The following is a 14005-nucleotide window of genomic DNA, read 5'->3' as shown; positions in this document are numbered from 1 at the left end:
TCGGAAATATAAAAAGGAACTATTGCAAAGACTGTCAAGTTGCATAATATTTTCTATATCGTGTGTTTTTTAGTCCATTCGGTCAATATCATCTTCTAGTTGTCTTTGAAGAGCCAGTTCACATTTTATTATATCAAAAGATGTTAAATAGGAATGGCATCAAAACTGGTCAAAATTGTATTTTTTATATCAAAGCCTTTTAAATTTTTGACAAGGTGAACTGAATAATTAATGTACAATGTTTGCGTTTGCAGTTTGGGTATTTTTGTTGCACAATCAAATATAATACTGATAATATTCTACCTGGAAAGAGATTAGCCTTTAAGAGTGCTCTAAGTAAGATAATATTGTGAAATGCCGTCTTGATTTGTGCTTTTTATTCAGTTTCTTCAGAGCTAAGGCATCTCTGCCCAAAGTTCATGGTAAGGAAGTGACGTCGTGAAATCCACTACGAGGAAGGTAATATATAATACAAAAAAATCATGCAAGATATGTCTTTTGGGAGTTTTTGGGTCTGGTCCAGAGCCATAAAACTTCAGTTTTGTAGTTGTTCTCCAGAATATTCTCTTTCAGAAAATGAAAGAATCCGATTTGGGAGGGTACACTTAAAAAAAAAGCCACTCCTCCAACATGAGGTAGAGGAATACAATCTCTGTCCAATCTGGGCTTAAAATTGGAGTCAAAACTGGGAATCGAGCAAGAATATTCTGTAGCAGACCATGTTTCTGTAAGGCAAGCTGGTTCTTGTCAAGAATAATATGTAGTTCCTACATTTTAGTTTTACAGATGACCTTACATTCACAAGAACGATTCTAGGAAATGAGTAGGAGGAGTGATGTATCATACCAGAGTTATTGACCTACACTTTCCTAGCTGCGTTTTCTTTCCCTTTGTCAGCAATAGAGCTGCTGCTCATGGTCTCATACTAAATTTGTTTTTTGGTCCTCTTGAGAGAGGTTCACTAATACTACTAGCTCTTCTTAACAATTTGGGTTCATCATTGGGAAAGAATGTTTGTAGGCTTTTTCTTTTCATATAAGACATTTGTACAATCTGTCTTTTCAGAGCAATTTCTGATTCTGGCAGCTGAATTAGAAGGGGTTGGTATCTTGTAAGAGAGTTCTGAGTTGTTGGTTTTTTCTCCCAACCCCCGTGCCTGGTTGTCTTCAATACTGTTGGCACAGGAAGTTGCAGCTGGTTTTGAATTATTTGCTTCACTTGAGTTACATCATCAAGTCCTTTTTGTTCCGGTAAATGTTTTACAGTAATATTCATTTTTCTCTCCTGTGCTTCATGATGGCAGAAGGTTACTTCCCTTACAATTTCTCGTATCTCATAAGTCTGCTGGGAAGTCTGGGTGTATTTTTCTTCAATTTTCTTCAACCGAGAGTTAAGGTCCAGAAATGCACCGTCTACATATTTATGCATTTCTTCATAGTTAGGCTTCTTGGCAAGCTCAGCTCCTAGCAGAGTTATTTCAGATGAAATCTGTCGGATTGAAATATCAATACTTGTAATCAAATCATACAGCACTTGGGTCTCAGCAGAGAGTTTGGGTATCTGTCTACCAGGTGAAGTAAATGGGGGATTTGGGTCCTTTCTCAAATCAACTGGGTTCTCATCCACTTTCAGGGGAGATGGGATGTTATTTGAGGGATTTTTGCCCTTGTTTGTAGCACTAAAGGCTGGACTATAAGTATAAGTTGACGGCCTAATTCTGGTTGTTCGGGTCATTTTTATAATTTACTTCATGAGAGTTTAACAAGAAAAGGAACAATATAATGAGTACAGTAAACTAGCCTTTGTTTCTTGGTTTTATAAAATAGGCAAGACAAGACTTTTCCTCTGGGGGATTTGGGTCCTTTCTCAAATCAACTGGGTTCTCATCCACTTTCAGGGGAGATGGGATGTTATTTGAGGGATTTTTGCCCTTGTTTGTAGCACTAAAGGCTGGACTATAAGTATAAGTTGACGGCCTAATTCTGGTTGTTCGGGTCATTTTTATAATTTACTTCATGAGAGTTTAACAAGAAAAGGAACAATATAATGAGTACAGTAAACTAGCCTTTGTTTCTTGGTTTTATAAAATAGGCAAGACAAGACTTTTCCTCTATCAGAATAAAACAATGCTGGTTGTAGATAAATCTGATCAAGATAATTTCGACTTCTTTTTTACTTCTTATCACCTTTCTTTTTTCCTGTCACCCTTATCGTAAAATAATTGTCTATAATATCAGAAATTATAATTATTTTCGCAACTGCTTAGTCCTGACCTATATCGTATATAGGCCATGAAAATATAAATAAGAGAATTCACAGTTCCCAAGGGAATTTTCACTCAAGTTTCAAAATAATCCGCATATTTATAATTCTTTGGTTACTGAATTATTTATTATGAAAATATTGGCAATGGGTCAGGTAGTGACGATAATCCTTTACCAAATATTAGTGACAGGTTTAATCCAAAAAGAGGTCCTACCACCTTGAACTCTTGAACACCTTGAAAATTTTTCAGTTTATTCTGCATTGAGGACGGTCAAGTGGAGGAAATTAAAAGAAATATAACAAGGAATTCTGGCTGATGAAATTTTTGACCCCCCAGTGGGATGAGATGAAATTGATGAGTTTGTCGACATAAGAAAAGATACAACCTTACGCTTAAAATAGACGATATGCAGGTATCTTCATCACAACTGAAAGCTATTTCAGTGTCACTTATTGAGGTTAACAATAGATTGTTGGCCGATGAAATCGCGTCAGTTTCAGGGTTTTTCATGTTTGAAAATTTGTTTATTCATAAAACATGTGTTTACAAGACTTTGTGTCCTATACATTTCTTCTTCTACGTATATTTAGCCATTAGAAACGATATTTCATGCCAGTTCATTGGGAATTAACTTGTGTTCATCTTGACATAACAATTTAGGGTCACACTTTCTAGAATATAATTTAACTTCAACTTTATTATGTCTTTTCTAGCTCTCCATTTTAAGAGTCAGAAGTAACAGGAAGGCAACTAGTCACTCCCCTCTTTCCCCGTTTTCCCAAATTCCATTTGATGTAAATTGTGAGATAGCCAATTTGGTCAAAATTTATTTAATAATTGCATTATGATCCCCCAGGCTTAAAAGTAGTGACATCTCTATGGTATTAGGTAGGGCCTTATCAATTGGAATTCTGATCCCAACACTTTGTTTTAAACTTATAGACTTATAAACGCAGATGTTGGTTATGACATAGGGAATATTTTTTAAGAGACGCAGGCGCATGGTACATACTTGGAGTTGAAGGTCACACAATCATGTCTGACTTTACGTCAGTATTGAAAAAAAAAATCAGTGTCTAAGTGTTAAGGATATTATTCTCTTGGAATAGATACTTTCGTTCTACTGAAAAATTGATGGTGCTAACAATGGTGAAATTAAACCTTGAAGAAATGACAAGGGGTTGCCGGCTAACCATAGACTGGGACGAGATGTTTGGACGATAGCTTATATGATTAAGGAAATTTAAGTCTAAAAGACAGTCATGCTTTGCCGAAAAAGTGAATATAGTGGATATGCAAATATTATAAGACGGAATAAATGTGTCGGCGATATATATATATATATATATATATATATATATATATATATATATATATATATATATATATAATAAAAAAGAAATCACCAATGCAACAGCACAAACATGTAAAAAAAACTTGACTTTTCTCACAACTAATCCCTTTTCAATTCAAAGATCAACGGACTTCAAATTTGGCACTACAAATTTCCTAGCCAGGGAAGTGGAGTGCCTACCATATATTCCTTATGGTATCCCCAGGTCAGTAGCAGCAATGCGGGGTGGACATCTAGTTGCTCCAGCAATAAAACCCTGGTTTAGGGGAATCTTATGAAATTTTACTGTCCAATATAGGAAAGGGAACTTTTTATCATTGTCATTAATTCTAATGTTAAATTTTTCTAAAAGAATTTCTTCAGTTTTTTCAAGTAAATTCTCATCCTCTAAATTCACCTTTTTGGTCACTTTCTGACAAATTATGGCAAAGTTTTAATTAGTTTTATCCTACGGCACAATTACAAATTCATTCTTTAGATAGGTAAGTGCTTTTTTTATCCTAGCATTATAAAATAATGATTTAGTGATACTATTTTTTAAGTAAGCATATATTTTATTTCGTATTCTACTAATAATTAAATTATTCCAACTTTGAAAACTCTCTTTATTTTTATTCTCTTTCTTACACCACTTATCAATAAATAAATCAAATCATTTTCCAAGCTATCAAGAATACTCGATTGTTTCAAATGATGAGAAAGACAGAAATTAGCCCATTTATTCATTATAATTTGAAGATCATCTTGTTTTATTATTGACAAGTCCCTTGTTATAACATGTTGGTAAGTGGGATTTACAAGTGGGCCAAGCTGCTTACAGTTACAAACAGGTTTCCAAGTTATATCACTATCCAATCTTTTAAGTATTAAATTAAATTAAAAATCATTTGCCCAATAGATTTTGAAAATTTATAAATTAAAACTGGACTATCATTATAATTCAAATTACTAGGAAGGGCCTGTTTCACATCCAGCTGATTTAAAATTTCTGGTAAATTAATGTCTTCAATCTGCTTACAAGTAAAATTAATAGGTAAATATAATCTGTTAACCTTATTACCAATCTTATCATACTTATTCGTTTCTTTTAATAAATTTCGTTTGAGTTAGAATGCAAATTGTATTGCATATTAGTTTAAAATTATATTCAAGAGCTGTATTATTCTTAACAATCCACAAAAGTTTGATTAAATTCCTCTTGGATAATTTAATTAGACATTCTATTAAAGAAATCATACCCTTATATTCAAGTAGCTGGCATAGAACTATAGAAAACATATGTAAATCTAATTCACTTTTTCTATTATTTTTTCTATGTCCCCTCGATCGTATTTTACGTTTTGTAGGACAAGTAAAAGAAGGCTGGTCCATAAAACCATTAATACATTTAACAACAACAAGAAACATGTTTCCGTATTTTGCTACACGATCATTTAGCCCAAAAGGATAGACTATACCAAGAATATGGATCCAAAAATCCTCCTGTCTGCGTAGTCTATTATTTTTCTCCTCTTTATTTAAATTTCTAACTCTGAATTTTCTAAAATTGTGACAGTTATATCTGATATGAAACACATACCATTATTACAATGTCGAACTAGATGGTTATTTGTTTTTTTCTTTATTAACTGTTGTCTTGTGTCCATAAAATCTTTTATATATATTATTAGTTGTTTCCCCAAATATTGTAGGCAGCATTTATTACATTCTAATAGGTAAATTACATTAGTTGTTTTACAATTAACATTACCATGTAACTTGCATGCGAAATTTTTATTATAAAATGTACTCTTAACAGAAGCACGTGGGATGAAATAATCTTGGCAAAGAAAATAACGACTCTTAAACTTACTAACTTTCGAAAAATCGTTCCGAGTTCCGAGGCTAATATTCGTATTTTGTTGCATTAAAACTTTAAAAAAATAAATCCAAATCAAGCCAACATCCAAATCGAAATCCAGCAATCAAAGTCCAAAAATCGTGCCAAGGTCAATAGCTCAATAAATACAAAAACATGAAAAAAACGTGCATATGTGCCATATCACCAATAATTAACAATATATGGTCAAAAACCTTGACCTGGGTAAAGGTCTGTCGTGGAGAAATCTGAAAAAAATCTTCTCCACCAGGACTAGATCTAACCTGGAATAATATAATGAAAAAAGAAATCACCAATCCAACAGCACAAACACGTAAACAGAAGGGGAAAAGGAAGACTGTTTTCCTAAATTAGTAATTTATATAGATCAGTACTTGAATGAGGCCTTAACCCAACTCATCCATACAATTACATAGGCCAAACAGCATAGCCATACATAATCAACCAAAATGAATAATCCATGGACAGGCAGTCTTGTCGTAAGTAAGTATAAGTCGTCATTTACCAAATATTAAAAACAGTAAAAAAAGAAAAAAAGACAAATAATTCAGAGGCAACAACCCAGCACAAGGACTCATCAGGAGAATACACACTTGCCTATATGGTTTCGGCAATTTAAATTCCCTACCCAGGCAAGTGGCGTGGCTACCATAAATTCATTATGATATCCCCTTGTTAGGTATCACCCCCAAATTATATGCCTATAAAGAAACAAATGTAGAACAACCAAGTAACGCCAAAACAAGCTTATCTCACCTTAATTCTGGCTCTCGTGTATTTAAATTACCAATTTACAATCTCTATTAAAACTAAACAATTATTCAAAATTTTACACTATGTTCAAAATTTTCTTATTAATGTAAATGTTACCTAGATAAAAATCAAGGAAATGATTGCAAAATAAGACCATTTGAAAAGACAATATATGCAAAATCCTCCAGAAATCCACTGTCAAAAATTAGGGACACGCCAAACGTTGTAACAAGGAAAATCAACATCAACCGAAGATTTCGCTAAGTATTTCAAAATAATTCTTTTGATATTTATTTAAAAGTTTGTTATAATGAAATAATTTTTTTTTAAATTGCCAAGTTAATTTATTTGCCAAAAGACCTCTTAAAATCAATTTTTGGCTTAGAATTTTACATCTATTCTTAAAATCAATATAATTACTACAAATCCTTGGATATCCAAGTAACTGTGAGTAAAATGCGAAGTTTGTGATATTTGAGTGTATATTATTTTTAGGGAACGGCAAATTAATCACTTCCAAATCGAAATCATCCGTTTTATTATATATTTTAAAACTTAATTTATTATTATCAGAAATATTTATATTCAAATCTAAAAAATGATCTTCTAGACCCGTGCCATGACTAGGTTCAAGAGTAAGCTCTGATGGATATATATTTTTAGAAATATCAATAAATTTCTTACAATTTAAAACCAAAATATCATCTAAATAACTTTTATTATTTGACAAAACATGTTTTAAATTATTTGGATTATTCATTATCTTATACTTGTTATATTAAAAACAAGTCAGCTAAAAAAGGGCTGGCATTCCCCCCATGTGTTCCCACGATTTGCTCATACAATTACCGTTAATTTTATATAAGTATTATATAAAACAAATTCTAATAAATCAAAAATCATATCTAAGCTGTTACATCTCGAGTCAACTATAGTCTCAAAGCAGTTTGTCCATATAGCTTTTTTTAAAGTGTCTATTTATAAGAGCCTCTTACTAGATAGGAGGAAAGATTTCTTGATAACCGTTTTTAAAATATCTAATACTACATTAAGAGATAAATTAGTGTACAATGTCGCAAAATCGAAAGACTCAATTCTTTTAGCTGAAACCATTGTTAAAGAATCTATCACCTGCAGTGAATTATTAAAACTTCAATATGGATTAAAATTCGAAAATTTTTTAATACCAGAACAATAGGTTTTAAGTTTATTTGTTAATTCCTTTATAACTAAAGATGTATATATTAAGGACAACAACCAGAGACATTTTTAAAAAAGGACTGGTTTTTCTAATAGTGAGTTATGTTGTTAGTCTATAATCGGTAGGGAGAGTGTCAGGATTAAAAATGATTGGATTTGAGAACCAAAAAAAAAAAATCTAGTGACTTTGGAAAAATGTTTTATTTTAGATGGTGATTTTCTAGGGTTGTTTCTTCAAAGGAAGATATTTTCTCACAGAATGCTTAACGATATACTAAGAAATGACTGGCTGTGTTTGGACTGTCGTGCAAAACAAATACTTAGACGGCTCATTTACAAGGCAACAAGAAATAGACTGATTTTCTTAAAATCCCATCTAAAAAAGGTTTTTTGACGTCACTCCTTCTCCTAGAAGACATTCATTTTCCTTTGTCAAAATCTTTTTGGAAGTGAAACTTTCAACATCAAAAAATACTTTTAACCTGTCCATTATGCTAGTATATATTGATAAGCTGGTCATCCTGTTAGAATTGTACTTTTGTTGATGACTATAATGAAAAGTGTGGATTATGCAACTCATGTTAAGTGCATAGAGTAGACTCCATGCAAATTAAAAACTGAAATTCCTGTCTTGAAGAGATTTGTGGCTCCCTTACTAAAGGTTTCCTATGACCCAAATGTCCTCATGATAAATGTAATCAATAGGGAACATTTTGGCCCTGCGTTGTTACCACAAAACACTAATTGCGTTTTCAGCTTGTTTTTAAGAGACTGGTATCGTCAGGGTTTTATATTTCTTTTGTTAGAAGAGCTTGGTTTAAGCTTGCATAGCTGGAATAATAATAAAATTTTGTTTTTACAACATCGCTGGGACGATACCGGCAACTATAATTATAAACCTAAAGATTTTAATTGGGCTGTTACAGATGAGAATTTTGTATGCGACATTGCTTCAAATAAGCAAATTAAAACACATGAATTTTAGTATATAAACCAGACTTGTCTGAAAGACTTTGCAAAGAGATGTAATAAAGTTAAAGTTTCATTATATTGTAGAAATGTGACCCTGACTTGTTATATAAAGACGAATAAAAGTTTAATGAGTTTGCTTTTGAGAGACTGGCATCGTCAGGGTTTTAAAGTTCTGTTGTTAGAAGAGCCTGGTCTTAGCTTCCATAGCTGGAATAATAATAGAGTTTTGTCTTTGAAACACCGCTGTGAAGATACCAGAAACTATAATTATAAACCTAAAGATTTTTATTTGGCCGTTACAGATGAGAATTTTGTGTGCGACATTCCTTCAAATAAGCAAATTGAAACACGTGATATTTATTATATAAATCAGAATTTTCTCAACGACTTTGTAAAGAGATGTAATAAAGTAGAAGTTTCATTATATTGTATTAATATGACCCTGACTTAAATGTTCCTGATGACCCTATGACCCTGACTTAAATGTTAGTTAAATCAAGATGAATAAAAATTTAATCCCGATGAACTGCCACTAAATATTTTTACGATGGTTACCTGTGCGTGGAAGAAGAAATATGTAGGAAACAAACTTTTGTACACACAAGTTTTTTGAATAAACATTTTTAGAACCTGATTTAGTTTTCTTCTAGTCTCATAAAAAAAAATTCTGGACAAAAATCAATTAGCTCAAGAGTTTGTTGTACATAGCATAAAAATGCACTGTTTATATTTTGCCAATCTTTTGCCGCGTTTGTTTTTCATTTAGATTAGGATATGTTTTGCAGTCTCAGCTAAATTTGTCTTTTCCCCCGTCAAATGGCTGGACTCTTTTTATTTATTGTCCTTTTTCTTTGCTTTTGAATACATTTTCTAACATTAGTGATAACAACACTAGAAAAAATAATTTCTGAGACAAAACAGGTGAATCATGACAAAACACAAAATCGCAAAGAAAAGAAAAACGAGGAAGAAAACAGCCAGTGAAAAAAAATATTATAGAAATATCTTGCTAAAGACCACTTGACTGTCCTAAATGCAGTATAAACTGATAAAATATAAACAAAACTTAATAAAAACCTCAAAACTAAAAGGTGATGACCCTTTCTCACTAATGGTGAAAGTGTAACTGAATAAAAAACACAAGTCTAAATGACTTGTTTTTTTATTGTGCAACAAAATTTTGGGATTTAGATGAAAAAGACTAAAATTTATAATTTTGTCATAAATTGGACTTGGAGAAGTTTCTTTCATGTCTCCATTGAGAGGTACCTTTTGGTGTATTTGCTTTTCATATCTCAACTGCTTCCCTGAAAACTTGATTGACACCATTAACGGGGGCAATACTGGAGGTGCTGTCAAATAAGATGAAATGCTGCAGACTATCGTAGAGATGTTTAGCCAAAGCGGAATAAGAAATCTCATGCCTTTGGCGCAGCCTCATGGCATTGTCTATTAAAGGCCTTTGTTCTAAGGACCTCTCCTGTAGTTTCTGATAGGTACTTATAATATAAAAATTACCCCACGAACAGGGACTTCTAGAAACAACAATTTCAAGAATGTGGCACATTTTATATTTGCCTTTGTTGAAATAGCTCTGTATTTTATTTTAATGTTTAAAGGCAATATTAAACTTATGTTTTTTAAGGATTCTTTTCAGTTTGTCACTTACTTTTGAAATGTGGGGTAGAACTCGTGAAAAGTTTCTTCACATCCATCAATGGGATGATATCTGTTAGAATTTGTTCAATTACTGACTTCATTTCTGCCTTTTTTGTTTTTGCTCTGTAATGGTTTCAAGTAATTTTTAGAGAATATTTATTGCAAGATAAAATATCCTTAATATAGTTCAATTCATCAACATTCATCAACTGGGTAAACAAAAAAAATAGTATTCGTCTTTTTATGCAGGGAGAGTGGTTGGAGGAAAATGTATAAACCTATCATTATGCGCAGGCTTCTTATAAATAGAAATTCAATACTGGGAGAATTATTGAAAATTAATACATTTATAAAAAACGTTTATGTTTATCTTCTAGCTCTAAAAATAACTGAAGGTTTTATTCCAAAGTTTATCGATGAGTCTAGAAGGATTTCAGTGGCCCCTCTCCATGATCCCAAGCAGAAATAACATTATCCAAAAACTGACCCCAGATCTGGTGTTTCAGAAATTTTTTTTCCAAACCTGAAGTTTCAATAAACTCCATATAAAAAGTTGCCGAAAATGGTGAAAGGTTCGTACCCATAGATAAAGCTATGATTTGGGTGAAAAACTTGTTGTTATATCGGAAACATGAGGAAAAACTACTGCAAAGACGGACAAGACCCATAGTAGTTTGTATATCCAGTGTTTTGTAGTCCATTAGGTCAGTGTTTTCTTCTAATTTTCCTTGAAGAGCCAGTTCATTTTTTTTATATCAAAAGTTATATATATAAAAATGGCATCAAAACTGGCCGAAATTATATCTCTTTTTATATTAAGCCCCTTTAAAGTTTCGGTAAGCTGGACTGAATGTTTAATGTATGAAGTTTTCGTTTTGCAGTTTGTATGTTTTTGTTTTACAATCAAATATAATATCCGAAAATAGTCTACTTGGAGAGAGATTAGCTTTTAAGAGTGCTCTAAGTAAGATGAAATTGTGAAATGTCATTTTTACTTGTGCTTTTTATTCAGTTACCCTTTTACTGTTACTGAGAAAGGGTCATCACATTTTTGTTTTACGTTTGTTTTAAGGTGTGGTCTTTGTATACTTTGTCAGTTTATTATGCACTGAAGAAGGTCAAGTGGAGGTCTTGACAGAAATATTTGCATAATTTTAAATTTTTTCAGTGGCAATTTATTGTCCTCGTTCTACTTTTCTTTGCAATTTTGTGTTTTTAACAACATTAGAAATAATTCGCTCATTCTCAAACATTCCCCGTTACTGAAATAAATTACCCTTTCACCTTTACTGAGAAAGGGTTATCATATTTTAGTTTTATGTTTTGTTATAGGGGTTTTTATTTATATTTAATCAGTTTGTTTATTCTGCACTGAGGATGGTCCATTGGAGGTCTTGACCGAAATATTTACTAAGTTTTCAATTTTTCACTGGTTGTTTATTGTCTTCGTTCTTCTTTTCTTTGCAATTTCGTGTTTTTAACAACATTAGAAATAATTCCCTTATTCTGAAACATTCTCATTAAATTAATTGGTGCCTTTTTGGACATAGAACATTTAAGACTAGGAGAATTATTGAAAATTAATACATCTAGAAAAAGAAGTTTATGCTTATCCTCTAGTTCTAAAGTGAACTGAATGCTAGAGTCCAAAGCGTTTAGATCAGTGGTTCTCAACCGGGGTCCACATGGACCCTAAGGGTACAAGTAATATTTCCGGGGGTCCACAGGCAAAACACAACAAATTGGGGGTCCACAATGATATTTTGGGGGTCCATGAAGAAACTCAACCCAGAACGCTCTTTATTTTAAAAAATTCAATTTTTACTGTAATTTACTGTTCACTTTACATTGTGTTCACTGTGTGATACGCCGTCAACACTCAGTTGCAAAGAAAATGAGTGAATGTCTGCATTATGCCCTTACTGTGGTAATAAAAGTAGTTAACCATATTAAATCAAATTCTCTCTGAGACCACCTTTTTCGTGAATTCTGTAAGCAAAATGGAGAAAAGTTTGGGCGGCTTGTATAACATACAGAGGTGAGATGGCTATCAGAGGGGAATTGTCTTAAGCGTTTCATTGTGCTTTGGGATTCTATTGTTTCCTTTCTTGATGACACACAACTTGGAGCAAAACTGCTTGCAAATAAATATGATGTGTTTTACTTATCAGATATATTTAAAAAATTCAATTCTCTTAATAAAAAGCTCCAAGAAAACAATTCGCTTCTGATATCTAGTAAAAGTGCTATTGCTGCTTTTTTAAGGAAACTACAGCTGTATAAGAATAATATCAGGTATTGTGCATTTGAAAAGTTTCCTTGTTTGGCATGTGTTAACAGTGATTTCCAAGATGAAGACCTTGCATTATATGGTGAATATTTTGAATATATACATGAAGATATGCAAACTTGGGTTGGTGACCTACTCGGGATGGATATACCGATTTGGGATTCAATTGCTTTTGAAGTTAATGTTGCCAAAATAGACATATCTTTGCAAGAGCTCTTCAACAAAATACAAACTGATGAAATAATGCATGCACAATTCAAAGATCGCCAAGTACAATATATGGAAAACAAATGATATTGCTACAAAGTACCCTTTGCTCTGGGATAAAGTGCAGTTCTACGTTATTGCTTTTTCTACATCTTATCTTGTTGAAGCGGGATTTAGTCGTGTTTTTCAAATGTTATCAAAAGATTGCAATTGACTTGAACTTGTGAAAAGGGGTGATCTGTGATTATCATTAACATCAATAGAGCCAAATATAAATAAACTCGCCGAGAAGAATCAACCACAGGGATATCATTGAATAAACATGCAGTTTCCTTTTTTTAATCACACACTTAATTTCAACTCCCTTTTTATCCAGGTTACATAATGTTGAGGTGAATTTAACTGCCTGAGAAGTTCTACTCCCCATGTGCTTGTGTTGCTTGCCCATGGAAGAAACATTGTAATATTGTAGTTATTATCACAATAATAGTTATAATAATAATAATAATAATAATTATTATTATTATTATTATTATAGTAGAATATTTTATTTGTATTAAATTAGTTTTCACTTAAAAGTAAAGCTTAATCGTATACTATTTCTTTGATAATTAAAACTTTAAAATTTATATTAGTGAAGAATAGAAAATTGTTCTTATGTCCAATAGCTATGAAGGGGTCCACCAGGATAAAAAGAAGGGAAAAGGGGTCCATGGGTAAAAAAAGATTGAGAACCACTGGTTTAGATGATTCGAGAAGTAGCTCAGTGACTCCTCTCCATGATCCAACACATAAATAACATTATTCAAAAACCGACCCCAGATCCGACGTTTCAGAGGAAAATTTTCCAAAGCCGAAGTTTCAATAACTTCCATATGAAAAGTTGACAAAATGGTAAAAGGCTCGTACCCATGCATAAACCCATGATTTGGGTGAAAAACTGGTTATTATATCGGAAAACATGAGGAGAAACAATTGCAAAGACGGACAAAACTCATAATAGTTTCCATATCCAGTGTTTTGTAGTCCATTAGGTCAATGTTTTCTTCTAATTTTCTTTGAAAAGCGAGTTCACATTTTCTTATATCAAAATATGTATACATAGAAATGGCATCAAAACTGGCGAAAATTGTATCTCTTTTTATATCAAGGTCTTCTAAATTTTCAGCAAGCTGTACTGAATGTTTAACTTATGAAGTTTTCGTTTTTTAGTTTGCATATTTTTGTTATACAATCAAATGTAATATCCGAACATAATCTACCTGGAAAGAGATTAGCCTTCAAGAGTGCTCTCAGTAGGATGAAATTATGAAATGCCATTTTAACTTGTGCTTTTTATTCACTGTTACTAAAGTTACCCTTTCACTGTTACTGAGAAAAAGTCATCAAATTTTTGTTTTGAGTTTTGTTTTAAGGTGTGGTTTT

General features: G+C 32.2%; 1 protein-coding gene across 1 annotated transcript in view; it reads left to right on the top strand.

Moving 5' to 3' along the window:
* The window catches only part of LOC136030713 (uncharacterized), a 239685-nt gene that overhangs the window by 27970 nt on the left and 197710 nt on the right, over positions 1 to 14005 (top strand). The window lies entirely within an intron of this gene.

This window comes from Artemia franciscana, chromosome 8 (genome assembly GCF_032884065.1).
Source record: "Artemia franciscana chromosome 8, ASM3288406v1, whole genome shotgun sequence".
Lineage (NCBI taxonomy): Eukaryota > Metazoa > Arthropoda > Branchiopoda > Anostraca > Artemiidae > Artemia > Artemia franciscana.
Note: the sequence above shows the minus strand (reverse complement) of the source record. Positions and strands in the feature narration are given on the sequence as shown.